We start from the raw sequence: 19,234 nt of genomic DNA on the forward strand, positions 1-19,234 counted from the left end.
GGCCCGTGACACAAGGCTATATGAACTTTCTACGAAAGACAATAGGAGTATGAAGAAGTTAGAAAAAACCATGAACTATCGGTACTACTGGAGGTCACGGTCGTGCACAGCAATCCTTGAATGGAAACTTTCCACGCTTGGTCTTACTTGTTCAAAGCTCTTCTCCAATATAAATGCATCGTAGCCATCATCATATCCTCCAACCAACCCCCCCACCCCCTTTTTCCTTTCTCTTCTTTTCTCTCTATCACACACACATTTGCCTTTTCGCAAAACCCTTTTCAATGATTCCTCCAAGAATCTCGTTCGATGCTGAAAAGCTCCTATTTTTGGCTCTCTCCCTTTTCCCGATTGTCGTCACCTTGAGCGATGGCACTCACCCAGCAGTGGCGCAGGGCAGCAACAACAGCAATCCAACAACGATCGCGGTGAACGTTGGGGTGATCCTTGATCTGGAGACGCAGGTGGGTCAGATGGGATTGACCTGCATTAACATGTCTCTCTCTGATTTTTATAGTTCCAACCCTTCCTACAAGACTAGGCTCGTCCTCAACGTTAGAGACTCCAAACGAGATGAGGTTGCCGCCGCTGCTGCAGGTTCTCTCTCTCTCTCTCTCTCTCTCTCTCTCTCTCTAACATACTGACTGGTCACGATGCTTGACCAGAAATATACGATGGCACCAGCTTTTGGGTTAGCATTTTTGTACTTCTGTTGATCGTGTTGAATATTGTTTTGGTTAGTCTTTTCTTTCTACCGAATTTTATGGGGCTAAATCTCTGCTTGAACTTCGAAGGGGATTGGTCTTGGGTTAATACACATATTGCGGAAGAGCATAAACTGTTTTATATATCTGCTTGTGTGATGCAAGAAAAACCAATTATTGTTCTCAACGACTTATTTGGCAATCATATGAAAATTTCAGCTTCTATATATTTGAAAAGTGAAAAGAATCCCCAGCTAAGTTTTCAAAGACACAACGACATTTGAGTGTTCCATTCAAAGTAATATGCATTCTCGTAGCAGAGATTGTTCAAGCAACAATTTCGAAGCTCCATGAAGGAACGACCAAGCTTAAGTTTACCAAAAAAGGAAAGAGACCAAGATTTTTCCTCATCCTCACGAACTGTTTGTCACCAATCTGTATTCACTCTCTTAGCTGCCTTGTTTATAATTTTCTTACCCCCTTTCAAATTTAACGACTGCAATATATTAAAAGAGCTCTTTATCATCGTGAAAACGAAGTCCTTATCATCTTATTATAGGATCAAAGATGACATGAAGTTGATCTCAAAGATTCAAGAGAGAAAAGTCCACCTTCTCTATCATCTCATATTTTGCCAAAATAAACATATGTACATAAATTTGTGGATACAAAGTTTCATCTCAATAAAGACATGCGAACAGGATTCTTGTTTATGATCTTGGATGGGGAAATATTGGACTACTATTGCTTGCTCTATTATTGAAGAGTATAAAGCTCTCCTGTGACTCTTGCCCGCGTAAGTGTAGTATAAATTAATAAAATTATGTCTACATGTATATGATAAGTGAACCCTATTAGAAATTGTCTCGCTAAAGACAAATGCTATATAGCCACAGTTTCGGAAAAAGAGCCTAACATTATTGTGCTTTTCAGGTTAGAAATATGATCATTCTTGCGGAGATGGTTGATAAAGAAAATTTAAAATTTATCTTTGGGAAAATATTGTACATAGAACAGATCTCTACATAATTATACTATTTTTTGCTCCAGTTGAGCCATGTATAACTATTTGGTATCGAGTTGAGTTAGCGATTAATTATTTCCTGGGAAATGGTGTTTTGATGGTCAAATAAAACAACTTAGGTTTGAAGTTCAACCAAATAATTGTCATTAAATGAAAGGAGTTTAATATGGATGTTGAGAGGCTTGACATATATTATAAACATCACAAAGGTTTTTTTTTTTTTTTTTTTTTTTTGGTAAAATAAACATCATCATCATCATCATCACAAATGTTTGTCCTCATAAAATCCATAGACTTGGGAATTGGATTCTAGAGTGGATTTTCAAATGGCATGAGATAAAGAGGTCAACTTAACGAATCAACTTGATCGTCCTGAGCCATTTTATCCTCCTGTTGGTTCTTGACATTACTTCTTTCGAAAGAATTAGTTTCTGCTTTGTTTGCAATATCATATGCCAAACGACATCTAAGGCGACAGCCGAAAACCTGCACTATGCTTAATAAATTAAATCTTTCAACAACCTCATGGGTTGGTTTCAGTTAGTAAAAATGGAGGCGCGGCCTCGATTCCCTCCACGTAGTAAAATAATTTCATGAATCTGCAGGTTACTTAATTAAAGTGTGCTTTCTTGACATTAATAAATTTTGCATTTGCATACAACTGTTCATGTCTGAAATTACGTTAGATCCAAATGGGAAGGTTCGACTATGTTTCGTGAGTATGATTTCATATATACTTGAAAATAAGAGGTTTCGCTTACCTGTGTTGGAGGAATTTACAATGTATCATCTCAAGGACATGTTGAATTAGGAGTCTAGTCATAATGAAAAAAGCTCCAGTGATACATTCAACTCCATAAACATTTTATTAACATGGGTCAATATCACTATAATAAACTGAGAAAATGGAGAAGTTTTAATTATTAGTAAACACATACTGTTTAAATAATATGAAGTACGAGTTCTTTCCCAACTTCAACTTCCTATGTTTCCTTTTTCTTAAACATTTCTATTTTTTATGATATTGCATCAAGTTTTAATTGAGTTCTGATCAATACAATGCCTTTTCCACTAAGTATTTATATTATTATCTGACTTAACATTATTGTTTCACCGTCTTTTCTTGTTCATCCGTGCAGCACTTGATCTGATAAAGAATAAGCAAGTCCAAGCCATAATAGGCCCTCAAGGTTCAGCGCAAGCAGACTTCCTCATTCACCTCGGAGACAAATCTCATGTGCCCATCGTCACTTTTTCTGCCACTAGTCCTGCCCTTAGTTCTCTTCGGAGTCCATACTTCCTTCGAGCCGCGCAAATTGACTCGTCCCAAGTGAATGCCATAAGCGCAGTCATTCAAGCTTTTGGCTGGAAAGAAGTGGTCCTCATATATGTGGACAACGAGTTCGGAGCAGGCATTATACCTTCTCTTACCATAGCTTTGGAAGAAGTCAACACGCGAGTGCCCTATAGGAGCCCCATTTCTCCTTCAGCCACGGACGATCAAATCCTGCAGGAACTCTACAAATTAATGACGATGCAAACAAGGGTCTTCATCGTGCACGTGTTACCTACCCTTGGTTCTCGGCTATTTGCCAAAGCAAAGAGGTGGGAATGATGAGAGAAGGTTATGTGTGGATCATGACTAATGGAATCACCGACCTACTGAGTTCTGTGGATTCATCTATTGTCGCTAGTTCGATGCAAGGAGTACTGGGCATCAAGACTTATATCCCGGACACACCAAACCTAGACAACTTCACGGTCCGATGGAGGATGAAATTCCAACAAGAGAATCCTTCCGTCCATAATCCTACATTGAACATTTTCGGATACCGGGCTTATGATGCTGCTTGGGCTTTGGCAATGGCCATTGAGGAAATGGGTGCGACGAATTTTACCTACCAGATGTTGAATGCTTCGACAGATACAACAGATCTCGACAAGTGTGGGGTCTCTCAAAATGGTCAGAAACTTCTCCAAGAACTAGCCGATATGACATTCGCAGGCCTCACTGGAAGATTTAGACTCATCGATGGGCAGCTAGAGTCGACTGTGCTCCAAATCGTTAATATCAATGGAAATGCAGCAAGAGGGATTGGGTTTTGGACGCTAGAAAATGGGCTGGTGAGAGATTTGTATTCATTCAGCACAAGCAAATATTCCACTAATATTGGATCAATAATATGGCCAGGAGATTCAACCTCTGTTCCTAAGGGATGGGAGATTCCCACAAATGGGAAGAGGTTGAAAATTTTAGTCCCCCTGAAGGACAGTTCCTATCAATTTGTGACCGTGACTCAAGATCCTAGCACAAATACATTCCAAGTCACCGGATACTGTATCAACATCTTTCAAGCCGTCATTGAAAAATTGCCTTATGCTGTGGCTTATGACTTTATTCCGTTTGCAATCACTGATGGAAGGACCGCGGGAAGTACTTACAATGACATGATCGATAAAGTATTTTATAAGGTGAGCAAAGTCCTTAATTTCGTTGTAATACATGTTGAAACTTACTATGCTATCATGTGGTTGACAAAAAAAAAACATTGCCCTTCCTTTTGTTGGAACAGAATTATGATGCAGTGGTGGGTGATACAACAATCATTGCGAACAGATCATTATACGTAGACTTCACCTTACCATACACCGAATCGGGGTTGCAATGCTTGTGCCATACAAGGACAGCAAGAACAAGAATGCTTGGGTTTTCTTGAAGCCACTCACTTGGGACCTTTGGTTAACGACCGGATGCTTCTTTGTGTTTATAGCACTGGTCGTGTGGATTCTCGAACACCAGATTAATGAAGAATTCGGGGTCCAGCTGCGCATCAAGTTGGCACGAGCTTCTGGTTTTCGTTTTCAATCATGGTCTTTGCACAAAGTAAACACCCTTTACTTTAATAAATCAATTGAACATTACAATTTCCATATCGTTCTTAAAAAATTTAGATGCTTTCTCTTAATTTGGATTGCAGGGAGAGAGTATTTAGCAACCTAACCAGATTTGTCGTGATCGTGTGGTTTTTGTGGTACTTATACTAACGCAAAGTTATACGGCAAGTTTGAGCTCTCTTTTGGTGGTGCAAAATCTTCAACCAACTGTGGCCGATATTGATCAGCTTCTAAAGAGTGGAGAAAAAGTGGGTTACCAGCATGGCTCTTTCGTTTATGGAATGCTAAAGCAAATGAAGTTCGATGATTCGAGACTTATATATTATCATTCTCTTGAAGAATGTGATGCACTTCTTTCCAAGGGAAGTGCAAAGGGCGGGATTGCAGCCGCATTTGATGAAATGCCTTACATGAAACTTGCTTTTTCTCAATATTGCAATAAATATACCATGGTCCCGACATTTAAAACTGCTGGATTTGGCTTCGTAAGTCCTCAACCTCTCAATCATAGCCCAAAAAAGAAAACCCTCAAAATTTCCAATTACTAGAGTTATTCATTATTTCTTTAATTGAAATATCTCATGTCTTGCTTTTGGTTTACAGATTTTCCCCAAAGGGTCTCCACTAGTACCAGATATTTCGCAAGCAATCCTTAACGTAACTGAAGGGCCTAAAATGACGGAAATTGAAAACACATGGTTCCCATCGAAATCCAATTGCCTGGATTCGACTAACTCGATTTCTTCCAACAGCTTGGATCTTGACAGTTTCTGGGGCCTATTCTTGATTGCTGGAGCTATTGCAGTTCTAGCTCTCTTCATTTTCATGGTCATGTTCGTTAAAAAAAGTTGGCATGAAGTAACAAGTTCTTCAGGTTCATTGCGGGAGAAAATTGTTGCATGGGGAAGAAGGTTTTACCAAAGGGACCTCAATCCGTATACTTCTAGGGAAGCCAGAGATAGAAATACGAATGATGGTGGCAATGAGATTGCAGCTGTTGAAGCTTTAGAAAACACTAACTTCCCTTTGAGTCTGTCAAGAGACTTTGGCAAAAACAACGACGATATAAACAATGAGCAAGGCACACCATCTGCAGAGCAAGGACTTTCTAATCATGTAGATGAAGGGTGTCCAACGAAGCAATAAACGTCGAGCTTACAAATGTAAATTAAGAGAGGTACATACCTCAACAACTTTAGATACTAAACTTAAATGCCTCAACATCGTCAAACTTTGTACTATTAGTTGACAATAATTTCCCCCTCATTCTCTTCTCATGTAAGGACTGCAATTGATACCGCTTATTGTCTAATTGCAGACAATATAACGAAAGATAGATGCTTTTCAAAATATTTTCTAGTGGACATTACATGTACGTGTTGGCTTCTCTTATCCTATAATGTATTGGCAATGAAAGTGTCAATTGTTATTTCAATAACTTGCCTAAAGTGTCTAATTTAGTAACAAAATGCGACTTCTTAAACTAAAATTTAGAATGCATAATGAGAAAGTTCGGTAGAATAGGCTTCCATGGTTGAACCAATCGTCAAAATCCTATGTTATCATCTCTAAATAAATAATCGATTGACTCAGTAACATCTAATATGCTCCTGAGTATTTACTTTATTATCAAACCATTCTATTTAACTAAAAGAATCCGTTGACACCTAAATTGTTGCCGACAAATTCGATATGCATATTTTTTGTAAATAATAATAATAATAATAATAATAATAATAATAATAATAATAATAATAATAATAATAATAATAATAATAATAATAATAATAATATAGAAGAGAAGAACGAAAGAAAGGAATATTAAAAAATATAAATAACAAGTAAAGCACCAAAATGTCATTAAACCCCAAGTGCAGCCCATTAAAATCACCCCAGGCCCATCAGCCAATTAGTCTAATTAGAGCCAACTCAATTCAGGTCATCACTCTTCAGCCCGTCCAGAAAACCAGGTCCAATTGGCTCATCCTCAGCCCAGCAGCCCAAGTCCATCAAACGCTTGACCTGGGCCACGGCCCATGAGAGGTCCCTCCACTCCTCAAAGCTAGTTCTCTCTCTCTCGCTGAAGGTTCAAGTTTAGCGTCGGAGGCACACGTGCATGGTTGAGAGCCGAGGAAGAAATTGATGTGAAGGTCGAACACGCGCAAGTGAAGATGTCACACGGAAATCCTCAGTTTAGTATTATCAGTAATTATTTATTTTAAAGTTCGTTACCAAAGATCTCAGTTTGATAAATATTCACAGCGTTCATTTGTAATGGATAAATATGTTAAACGGTTAAGTCAGATCGGGTTTGGATGATCTATTTAACATATTTAACATATTTAACCCATTTTCATACAATACAAATTTATGATCCATATCCTATCTTATCCATATTACTAAAACACATTTATGGTTGATCAAATCTAAGAAAACTCACACCCAATTTGAGGTCAAAGCATGGAGTAGGCAAACATGAGATCGAATGAGGACGAAAGAGAGTAAAGAAAGATTCATAAAGATAGGTTAGATTTAAGTAAGTCGTCATCTCATTTAATATCCATTCTATTTCAGACTTCATCATTCTGAACCCATTTTCTAAAAATAACTAATCCTTATAACAATACAACCTATTTAATTTTGACAAGTCTAACATAACGGATTCAATATGTGTATTTTTGGATGTGGAAAAGAACCACTTGTATGAAATTGAATTTGATTCGGATGTGATTTTGCCAAGTTGAAGTGAAATTGAGTTGAAGTCAAGCGAATATTCAAGACCTCTTTTGTGAAGAATGCCATGATTCTCAATTAGCAAATAAAGATGATATATCGATTGCCTTTTTCCTCTTAAATTGGTCTAACACTTTCAACACCTTACTTTGTGCTATTGGTCTTTTCAATTCTTATCATCAATTAGCTAAATATAAGAGCAGAAGATAAGGGGAGTGGGCACACAAAACAAGGAAAGGCGGTATCGGTAAGGGATAAGATGTGGTCTGACCCCGAAAGGACATGGAAGAGGAAGAGAGCTGCAAAAGTGAAAACAGGAGGAGGCGACGGCAGAAAGAACACCATCTTTTGGGGGGTTCCTCTCTACAGCACTGGGATTTTTCTCGGAGGTCCATAAAACTCTCTCAGGCCCCTTTCCATGATTGGGCCGTGATCTTCCCTCGCTATTCTCTCTTCTTCATCTCGACTTCTCCATCTTTTGGCGCCATCATTCGAAGCGTAAACGGCCATCCAAGCTCGCATGCAACTTCGAGCACCTCAACCTCGACTTCCAACTTGTCAAGGACTAGTTCTCCGTCACAAGCCACCGCAAACCGCATGAAAGGAAGACGTGAAAGCTAAGTGTTTAGTCTTGGTAAAAGACCCTATTTGTTTGTTTGTTGTCCATTATGATTTCGTTTCATGTAGATCGTGTTGGCATTCGAATTTTTGTCGATATTTTAAGTATCATTTATTTTACAAAAATATAAAAATATTTATAAAAAGGGATAAAAATGAATTAAAAATATAAAAATATAAAAAAAAAAAAAAAGAATAAAAAGGACGAATAAATATGAATGAAAATGATAAAAGTAATGATTTCGAGCGGGCCGCCATGTCCGGCCCACTTATCTAAAACTTTCGGCTCACCCGTTGACCCATTTCCCTAATTCCCTTCCTCTCTTTCGGCCCATTTTTCTTTAATTCTTTGAGCCCACAACTTGAACCCAAGAAGACAAGAAAGGAGCCCAGCCCGTCTCCCATCTCTTGCGCAAGGCTTCTCCTTCCCGTCGTTCCCACTCAACTCCCTCCGTCAAGCAGTCCACGATAAAAAAATCCCATCTCTTTTCCCGGAAGTTGGAAAAGATTATCACAACGTTGAGCGCAGATCTTGTCTCGTCTCCTTCCACTGTTCTGCAGGCTTCATGGGAAGCTTGGCTGAAGGTCTGGGCAGAGGGAGAGAGCGAGCTCGAGAGGGAGGGACGGAAAGAGCGAAATACGGAGCCGAGCTACGTTCTCGACTCAGCGTTACCCGACCATCCCTGTCGCAAGCCGACGAACCCTAGCTGACACACTTGAGCCCGCGGGCCTCCTCTTCCGAGGATCTCGATTCGGCGACATCACGAGGCAGTCGGCCATAGCTCTCGACTCATTGTGAGCTCGCCCTATAATTGCCATCTCCGAGCCAGGAAGGGATTTCCGCGATCGAAACTCATTCCCATGAACTCCTTTTTGCCTCGCCCTGTTCTGTTTTAAGAAGGAACCGAACTTGGTGTCTCTAGTTCTTGAGCGATTTCTTTTTAACTGAGTCGGCATCGGCATTCCCTAGTGATATTTTTGTTTTAGACCCGAGCTGGAGTTCTAAAAATGTTCGATATCTTCGCTGTTCACCATATGTTCGAGGGAATGCCCGAACTAAAACCATTCCTTTTAGTCCCGCATTCCGATTTATTCTAAGGATTCATAAATGCCTATTAATTGCCGAATACATTTGTTAGTCAGATTTCATTTCTACCAAGTCCGAATCTCCTAGAATTTTGGTTGTCGTTCGTCTTGTGCTTTGCCATATTCCTGTGAATGTTCTTTGTATTTGTGGTTTGACAGCGAGCGTGAGCCCCGTGTGAATAGTGGTGGAGATTACCGGCTGTGCGGTGGCCGGAAGTGGCTTGCTATGGTGGTCCGGTGATGGTCATACCAGTCAACGACGAGTAGAGTCTCTTCACGGCCATGGGTGTGCGTGTGGACTCTCTCTTCCCAGTTTGTACTCGGCAGAGAACAAGAAGATGGCTTGGAGAAAAGGAGAGAGGACATGGGCTTAATTGGTCTTATAAGAATATTAGCCAATCTTCACATGTCAATTGTCACATGTGCATCATTATATTTTTCTTTTTTTTTCATCCATTGAATTTGAGTAGGGAGAATTGTTCAAAAAGTCATGAACTTATTGTACTTTTTTCATTTCTGCCTTAAATCTTTTAATTATGCTAATTGAGTGATAAAACTTTTTATTTTTTGTCAATTGTGTCCATTGACAAGAAATCGCTGACGTGTAAAGTCGTGGTGTACGACAAGCGTCTTATGTCGCATTGTTAGTGACGATCGGTGTTGACATGAACAATTTTAAAATAATTTTATCATTTATTTTTCTCTTTTCTTTATTTATTTACTTTTTTTTTCTTTTCTCTTCTTTTATTCTGTTCTTTTTTCCTTCTTCTGTCTGTCGGCCTCAAGCGAGAGCCACTGTGGTTAGCTTTGGGAGAGAAACGATGAGGCTTGGACTAGTGAGGGTAGCCGCTCACTAGATCAAGCAAGGTGGCCCTCACCATCCTAGGCTCGGCGTCCCTCTCTCGAGGTTGGTGAGGATGGCCTTTGCCAGAGACTAGCGACCTTGATTGGCTATTATAAAAAGTAAAAGTTAAATTTTATGCACATTAGAAAATTGAATAAAAGTTAAAATTGGCAAGTCTATTGCAAAGAGTTATTCTCAATAAAAACAAATATATTTTTAAACATTTTGTCACACGATTGAGCATGACTTTTTAAAAAGAAAATATTATCTTTTATAATTAAATGCATAATCTCTATGATTATTCTTCTCACTAAATTATGGCTCATCCTAGTACTTTCAACTTTTCATAGGTTTAATAATTGAATAATCAATGGTTTGATCCTCGTATAATTTAACTTCTTCATAGTTGATAGGAACAAAAACATATATTTTGGTTTAAATTCGTAGCCCCTCGAAAATCGCAAAGCGGGTCAGGTGGATGGTTCTAAGTTCTCCCTAAACTCTTGATTCGAGTTGGCTATGAAACCAATAATGTGAATTTTGAAAAGTAAAGATGATTCGCCACCAATTTATTTTTTATCAATCCTAGGTCGATTCCTAGAATGCCTAAGCAGGTATAGAGGAATAAACTACCTCGGTGACATGTGTGAGGTGATTGGTCTATTGCGTAACCAAGAGTGTGAGCTTTGGCGTTCGGTTATGTGCTGGATGGATTCACAATTGTCTTGCATTTTCCTTAATTCACATTGAAACGTTTGGAAAATTCGAATTTTCGCCAATACACAATCAGGCGAAAAGATAGTATCATTTTGTGAACTAGATAACCCAAATTGTGTGTGATTGTGTATTTAGAAATATACTATGAACGATATGTGGTGTTTAATTGATACATATACTACTTTTATGTGCAATTGAATATGACAAGTGTAAATGACATGCACATATGACAAGTGAGAGGATTGAATATGACGTACTATGATATAGAACTAGGATGACATGTAGGATAACATGGAGATTGAATTATAAATGGATGAATGACACACGGTATGTTGCAACATTGAATATGACTTGAGCAAATGGCATGTGTAATTATGTAGAGCTCGAATAAGACATAAGATAACTACATTTGTAAGTGACTTAGAAATTGAATGCCTAACGTTGAAATCGAATTATGGCATGTGCGGATGACGTGCATCATTACATGGAAATCCAATTATGACATGGGTGAATCACATGCATGGTCATAGGGAATTTAAATGCAACATGAGTAAATGACTAGTGTAATGACATGGAATTTGAATAGGATATGTGCATATTACATGCATTATAAAATGGATATTTGAATATGGCATAATGAAATAACACATGTGATCACGGTGAAATCAATTTATGACATGCGCCAATAGTATACATTATAACATTAAAATAGAATAGTGACATGTGTGAATGACAAGCATGGTGACATAGAATATGAGAAGGACATGTGCGAATGACATACATTATGAAATAGAAATTTGAAAATAAGATTTTGAAATGAAAATTATGATGATTGACATTCACCGGAAGCGGGGCCAAAATCATTTGAATGAGTAGAGTTGAGCTTTCTAATGCTTCATGGGTTTGAAATTGTTGGGCTCTGTTTAAGTATTCCATGAGCCACAGTGAATGGTGGGTTAGCATGAGCAATGGGTTTTGGGTAATGGGCTTCGATTAGGATTAATGGGCTGTTTCTGTGAGCTGAGGTCTAATAAATTGGACTAAGGAAAATGGTAAATGGCCAAATTTGGCATTCTTTTCATTTATTATTATCAATTATATATTTTTTTATTTTTACAAAAATGAAAATTTAAATTATTGACTAAAATTTAGGTGTCAATAATATGCATGGAACCTCAGATCATGGGTTCGAATCATAATAGCTAATAGTTCTTGACCTCCAGTAGTATCACCATAGTCTATTATACATTATAACCTAATCCCATCTGTGCCACGTCATGACCTTAAATTTGGCTCAAACGGGGATTATAGGCTGGGGTCTATGCATTGGGTGTCGGTTTTGCTGATGTTGCGAAACTCCAATCTTGCTTTGTGTATGTGTAGTGGAAGTTGGTTGATAATCATATGTTGAGGTAATTAAGTTATTGAAAAATTATAATTACTAGAAAACCCTTGGTGCATAAGTTCTTATTTAGAACTTTCTCACTAATTTTTATAATATGTTTTATATAAATTAAAATCTAAATACTAAAATATATTATATTTAAATGATTAATTAATCAATCTAGGTTTGTTTGTAATTCGCGAGATTTTTTTAATTTATATAAAACATATTATAAAAATTAGTGAGAATAAACCACACAAAATTTTCTTCTTATTAGAATTAGTAAAAAATAGTGCCAATCAAGAGTTGATAAAATTACGTTTACAAAGGCAATAGTTCCTTCGAGAAAAATATTGATTAAGATATAATGAATAATGTTAGTTCTCTACAATTTATCTTATGATAGCAAATGGATCGCGCTATTTTCACTCTCATATTAGCTCCTAACACCCCCATCATATTGAATTAACTAGATTGCTCATTGCGGATCTCGTTCTCGATTTAAAATTATTTCTTACATTTTTCTTCTTCTTTTATTTCAATTTTATTAAAAGACAAAATCACCCACACTCTCTTCAAACAACTTCTTTTCACTCTATTCGCATTTGCCACACCCATTACATCTCAAAGTTCCATTCATGTTTGTTTTCTTCTAAACTTATTCCGCTAATTATCAAGTTTATATCCCTAGATAATGCTCATGATAGTGAATTTTTTTACTTCAATTTTCAGTGTAAATTGAATATGGTGATTGATGAATTATATACAATTAACTCATCTCTCATTGTATTGTTTTTGTAGCATAGTTACTATTGATGATGAAAGTGTGAATGGAGAACAACAATCAATCATGTTAACAAGTTTGTTTGGTGCTTCTCACACTAAAAATTAAAAATTATTCCTTCATTTGTGTGCACACCGCGCACATGTGGTTTAAGTGTATTGACATCTAAATTTTGACGCCCCATTTGTTAATCATTGCATAGAAAATTATGGACTAAATTTTAATCCTTAGTAAAAATATGAAGTTAAATTGCTCAGGACGGGAGGAACAATGGGGTCAGAATCTTTTTCAAGGCTTGAACCCGCCTCTACCCGGACTTTCCCGGTGGTCAGAGCCTTTTAAGGTCCTGCTCAGGACCAGATTTGTTAATCATTGCATAGAAAATTATGGACTAAATTTTAATCCTTAGTAAAAATATGAAGTTAAATTGCCTATAGTTATGATGAGCATATTTCAATTAATTGCATTTGATCAAAGCGGCGCGAGATGAACTTAGGTAAATGGTTTAGAGCTTAAATAAGTTAAGCCCTGGAAAAGTGTTAAAAAAAGTCATAAACCTTTGTATTTGTGCCAATTTAGTCATAAATCTTTTTTGGTGTCAATTTAGTCATAAACGTTTTTGGTGCCAATTTAATCTTAAAACTTTTTACTTAGTGCCGATTTAGTCATTCCGGCCAATTTTGGCCGGTTTTGCCGATGGGCACGGCCGACCGACGTGGCTTGATCGGTGTTGACATAGACAACTTTTAATAATATTTTAATTTTTTGAATTTATTTTTTTATTTTTCCTTCCCCTCCTCCAGTCGATTACGAATCTTAGCGACGCCGGTGGTGACCGGGCGAGGTCGATCCTCGGCTGACCTCACGGACCTGCCCGACCACCTCGCTAGTGGCCGAGAACGACCTTGTCCGGGCGGTGAGGCTTGCCCTCGCCGGCGCCACCCGAGCCATCAGGCGAGGTCGAGCCTCGCCTGACCATGGGGAGGCTCGATCCTTGCTAGAGCTCGCCCATGGCCGGTGAGGCTCGACCTCACCGAATTGCGGCTTGGGCGGCGTTGGTGAGGTTGCCCTCACGGCCACTAGCAAGGTGGCCGGCAAGGTCCGGCGAGGTTGACCTTGCGCCGTCGCCTGGGGTCGGGTCGTTGAGGTCCGGCGATCGGGCCTGGAGGAGGGGAAGGAAAAATGAAAAAAAGAAAAAAAGAAAAAATTCAAAAATATTAAAATATTATTAAAGTTGTCCACGTCAGCCAATCAAGCCATGGGCCGCTTATCGACATCTAGTCAGCAAAATTGGCCAAAATTGGCCGAAAAAGAACTAAATCGGCACTAAGTAAAAATGTTTAGTACTAAATTGGCACCAAAAAAGTTTTAGACTAAATTGGCACAAATATGAAAGGTTTCGACTTTTTAGCACTTTTCCCGTTAAGCCCGCATTGATGAAAATTTGACTTAGCCTATTAATTCTTCATGGTGTCACACCGAACCCCGAGCGTGCGCACATGCCTCGCGGTCGATTAAAAATGCGACGTCCTAGAACATGTTGCCGACCCATTCTTTCTATTTTTCAATTAAGCATATGCATAAGCAAATTAAATACAACACCAGTCAACAACCAATTTAGGGATAGTAAACACAAGGAACAATTTCCCAAAACAATAATTTCTTATCAACTATTGACCCTATGAAGTTTAATGATTTACAAGTCCTTACGGGCAACTTCCAACCAACCCTCTCAAAACCTTCAAGGATTAGGATCACCCTAAACTTTGCTAACGGTAAGGCCAGCCAAAAGGTGTCGCATCTCGCCCATCACATTCGCACACGGCAGATCTCCACGCTACGGCCCTGAAAAGGTTAGCCCACGACGGGGTGAGATAAAATTTTAGCGAGTCAAAACCCTAAATCCCGATTAGGACCATATCCGCTCGGCTAAAATCCTAAGCAGGCACCATACAAGACTCACCTCACCTCAACACGTCTATGCACATTAGCTCATCACATATGCATTTATAAATGTCGGAAGCATAATTCATAACTGAACACATCATTCTCATTCATCAAAGACATTCACATGGGTCCCGATTATAAGGCCAAACGTTATGACATGTCTCATATTGTGCCACACAATTTTGTTCCATAATCAGGCGCAACTATCACAACCCATTCAAGCGTGTTCCAGTTATTACAATCCCATCGGCCACCGCCAACTCGAAAGCCGGCGATCATCTGGGTGTAACCGGGCACGTCCCGCTCCATCGGGCACTGCATCATCCCGCATATTCATACGCATCAAGATGGCATTCCACACAGGGAGCACGGTCCGGTCTCCACCGACCGGCATCCGTTGATGTGGGGGCATCCGAACTAATCGTGCATCATCCCACATATTCATATGCACGATGGGTTCATTACCCCGCATATTCATACGCACTGGGTATTAAATTTATCACACGAGCACACCATCAATCAACCCATTTCTTATCTTCCGTCAATTAGCCCAAAACACCAAAATCCTTTTTAAAACAATAAACCTTGCAATTCCTTTTTTTTTTGTTCGAAACTTTCTGAAATAAATTCGTATGCGGTCACGTACTCAAAATCAAACCTTTAAATTTTGCACGCTTCTACTATAAAACCTCATTGTTTATTGAGCACATAAAATTCGGCGTCCAAACCCAACACCTTATTTATTTTCTATTTCTTTCCCAACCACCTTTTTGGAATTAAATTTGGGTAATCCCATTTTTTATCAAAACCTTTGGAAAGAAATTCGTAGGTGCTCACGTACTCAAAATTAATCCGTCAAACTTTGCATGCACCTAGTTTAAAACCTCATTGTTTTATTGAGCAAATACGTTTTGGTGTTCAACTTGACACCTAATTGTTTTTCTATTTAAATGCCTATAAGGCCACCTTTTGCAATAATAATAAACAACCAACATAGAGCAATCAATCCGATCATATCATGCATAGGTTCTCAGCATGCCCCACAAGTCAACCACATCACAAACATACAATTTTCAGCAAGCAAAACACGAAGAACAACCACAAGACCACACCACCTAACCGGCAGAAACCAAGTCCACTCACACGTCTCTAAGTTTATTTCAGAAACATAACGAACGAGTTTGGAAAATTCTCAAATTTAAATATGTTATAAAATGACACTTAAATGAACACTTTTCATGAAAACACATTGACCCAGATCTTCCTAGAATAAGAGTAGTAATTCGCTCAAACCGTGACCAAAAATTGTGTCGTTGTCCTGAAATTTGACTATATTATGATAAACAACTTTGTGAAGAAACCCTTTTGAAAATCGAACCCAAGAGTTGATAAAAATCCTTTAAACACCAAAAGGTCACAGTTTCCAGCACAAACCGAGATTCAGTTTTACAATTAACGAAGCTGAAATCTTATTCTTTAAAATCCCTAAAATCTTGAGTAAAATATATGTTATAGTTGAAGATGTTTAGAACATTTTTCAAGAAGGAAGCAACCTCAAAATCGCAGCACATTTTCATCCACAAAAATAGCAAATAGCTTAGGGTCTAGTAAACTAATCCGAAGAGAAATCCATTAAACTAAGCTAAATACCCTTTATTAGTACTAATTTATCCGACTAAATTAACACTAATCCATATTAAGGATAATATAACCAAACTAGATTAACACTAATCCATCTTAAGGCTAATCTAACTAAACACTAATCTAACCAAGCTAATTAACACTAATCTAACCCCTAAGTGCAATTAACTACCTAATCAAGGATTAGGGAGTTAACTCATCGGATTAGGTAGCAACGGGTTCACGGCGACGGCGACTCGAAGGTAGTGAAGACCCGAGACTACCGTATCTCCAACGGAGCTCAAATGGCGGGGGAAAATAGCCTTACAAGGCTTCGACCTGGGCCGGTCGATTCTATGGCCGAGGTGGATGGAGGTGCTGCTTGGTGATGGTGGTGTGGTGCTGGCTGTGGGGCTGGCTAGACGGTGGCGCTGGGGCGAGGCGGTGAGGTTGTTTGGAGTTGGGCTGAAGGTGGAGGTGTGCGGAACTGAGCTGCTGGTCGGCTACTTGGTGGTGGTGTGAAAGGGATGATGGGTGTGTTGATGGTGGAATTGGTGGAGTTGGGTGTAAGAGTGATGGTATGATGGAAGATGGAGTAGCAACGGTGATGATGGAGTCGCTGGTGCAAGTGGCCAAGAAGAAGGGAACATAAATCAGTGGAGGGGGTGAAGCTAAAGGGGGTGCGCATGAAAGAATAGAGAAGAAAGAGGGAAAGAGAGGAGGAAACCAATAAGTCAAATGCATAGCCGATGGCAAGCCAAGCAAAAATATCAAGCACTCAAGGCCAAGCCCAAAGTCTTCAGCCAACAAAGTCAAGAGGCCATCCATGACTAATTTCCCTTCATTTCCTCATAAATAAGTCATTTTGGGCAGCCAAAAATTCCACCAAATCAACCCATACGAATTTCCTGCTTCTTTTCAATTTGTTCGAAAGTGATTTTCAAAAATCCCGCACTCGATGAAAATTCTTTTCGAAAGATGAGACGACGTCCTATAAATGAATCGTGACACGCTCGAACGTCCGATTCCCGAAAATGAATTCATTTCATGGTTAAAATCGACCGAATGCGATTTTAGTACAACTTAACATCGGGTAGTTTTTAGATTTTAGCGCGTTCGACCCGTGGTTGATAATTTTCGATCCATGTTTATGCATTTCTCGACTGAGACGACTCTCGATTGTCGTAAAATCACAGGTTTCAATTACGTGTCCCGAGTATAATTTCGATAGAAAATCGGGTTAGTACCGTTCGATGCGAATTTCACAATCACGCGGAATCACCCGTAATTCAATTACACGTTTCCGTCGAATTGACTATATTCGATTGCAATTCGATTATAATGGCGTCGTATTGACCCTTGCCGATTCAATACGGCCTAGCGATCGATTTCCGATCGAATTCTCTAGTTTGTCGCGTTTATATCCCTTAACAGCCTTCCACCTAATGAATTAGTTAACTCGTGAGTGGCCAACTTAGAGTAAAATGACCATCGCGCATCGACGAAATGCCCATTTCATATAATCAAGACGGTTGAAATTCAGGATGTCACATGGCCTGAAATTCATTGGGAAGTTGCCAAATTGAGATATTGATTTGCCTTGGGAAGTAATTTGATTAAAGAAAGGAAATTGTAGTCATGTATTCGGTGGTGAGAGATTTGCCCGATGTTGTACTAAGCAAGATTATGGCTGAATATATTTCAATGTTCGCAAATTGAAAGAAGAAGGATTCGGTCAAGAAGAGGAGAGAGAATATTGAAGGAACATCATACGCCTTGACGCTCGAGGGATTTTTTATCAATAAAAAGAAAAGAACCAAAAGCAATTGAAGACTAGGCTGCGTTTGCCGATGGGAAAATTCGGATATTGATATGATTTATCCTATTCCACGTTTGGTGCAAGGCTCGCCAGACGGGGATAAAATCGGATATATGGGGAATATAGATAGGATAAAACTATCCCATAGGAGAGGTGTGATAAAGATGGATATGATTTCTAATATCTATAATAGAAAAGTTATTTTTCTCGAATAGCAAACTTATTAAATTAACAAAATTGAAATTATATTTCAATATAAATAATATTTGAATTATAATTTAAGAAATTAAAAATTAAAATAGAAATTTATGTTTAGTTAATCTTATTTTAATTTATATATTCAACTATAATTCTATCTTATAATAAACATTCAACCTTTTAAATTAAATATTTATATTTATTATATATTTTAGGTATTTTTGTATTTTAGGTATGTTAATACACTTTACTATTTGATAAAATTTTTATTAAAGAATGATGAAAGGGAAAAAGAAATAATATAAAAAAGAGGAAAAATAAAATAAAAATAAATTAAAGAATAGTGTTACGAGAGATTTTCACCATCTCCATTTATAAACATTTAGGTTCATTTTAACTTACAAAAAACAAAAAAACATTTATGTTCATTTTTATAATGATATGCCATTTAAATCAAAAAATGTATATGATATGATGTGAATAAACTGAGCTTTAATACTGCGACACCAAACAATGGACATAATATAAAAATCACAGGATTTCATATCCTATCCTGTCCAGTTCATCCCACTAAAAACTAGACGACCAAATGTAACCTAAGAGGTTTGTCCATGTGCTAAAATAAAGAGAAGAATTTTCCGTTGATCACCGCACTAACCAGCTGATATTCTCTTGGCTCATTCACAGCAAGAAGGAAAGAAATCGACAAACTTGCGAGCTGATATTCAATTTGAAGAGATAAAATCAATTAGAGAATATTCAGCACGTATTTGACCGACTTGGAGCGACATATTATACATAGAGTGGTAAAATTTGAGAGTGAGCAGGGATTCTGCACACACATTGAGAAAAAACAGAAAG

At 38.2% G+C, this 19,234-nt stretch overlaps 1 pseudogene; it reads left to right on the top strand.

The window, feature by feature from the left end:
* The first annotated feature begins 258 nt into the window (after positions 1-258).
* Positions 259-5,769, top strand: LOC120291811 (annotated as a pseudogene).
* The last annotated feature ends 13,465 nt before the right edge of the window (positions 5,770-19,234 follow it).

This window comes from Eucalyptus grandis, chromosome 3 (genome assembly GCF_016545825.1).
Source record: "Eucalyptus grandis isolate ANBG69807.140 chromosome 3, ASM1654582v1, whole genome shotgun sequence".
Classification (NCBI taxonomy): domain Eukaryota; kingdom Viridiplantae; phylum Streptophyta; class Magnoliopsida; order Myrtales; family Myrtaceae; genus Eucalyptus; species Eucalyptus grandis.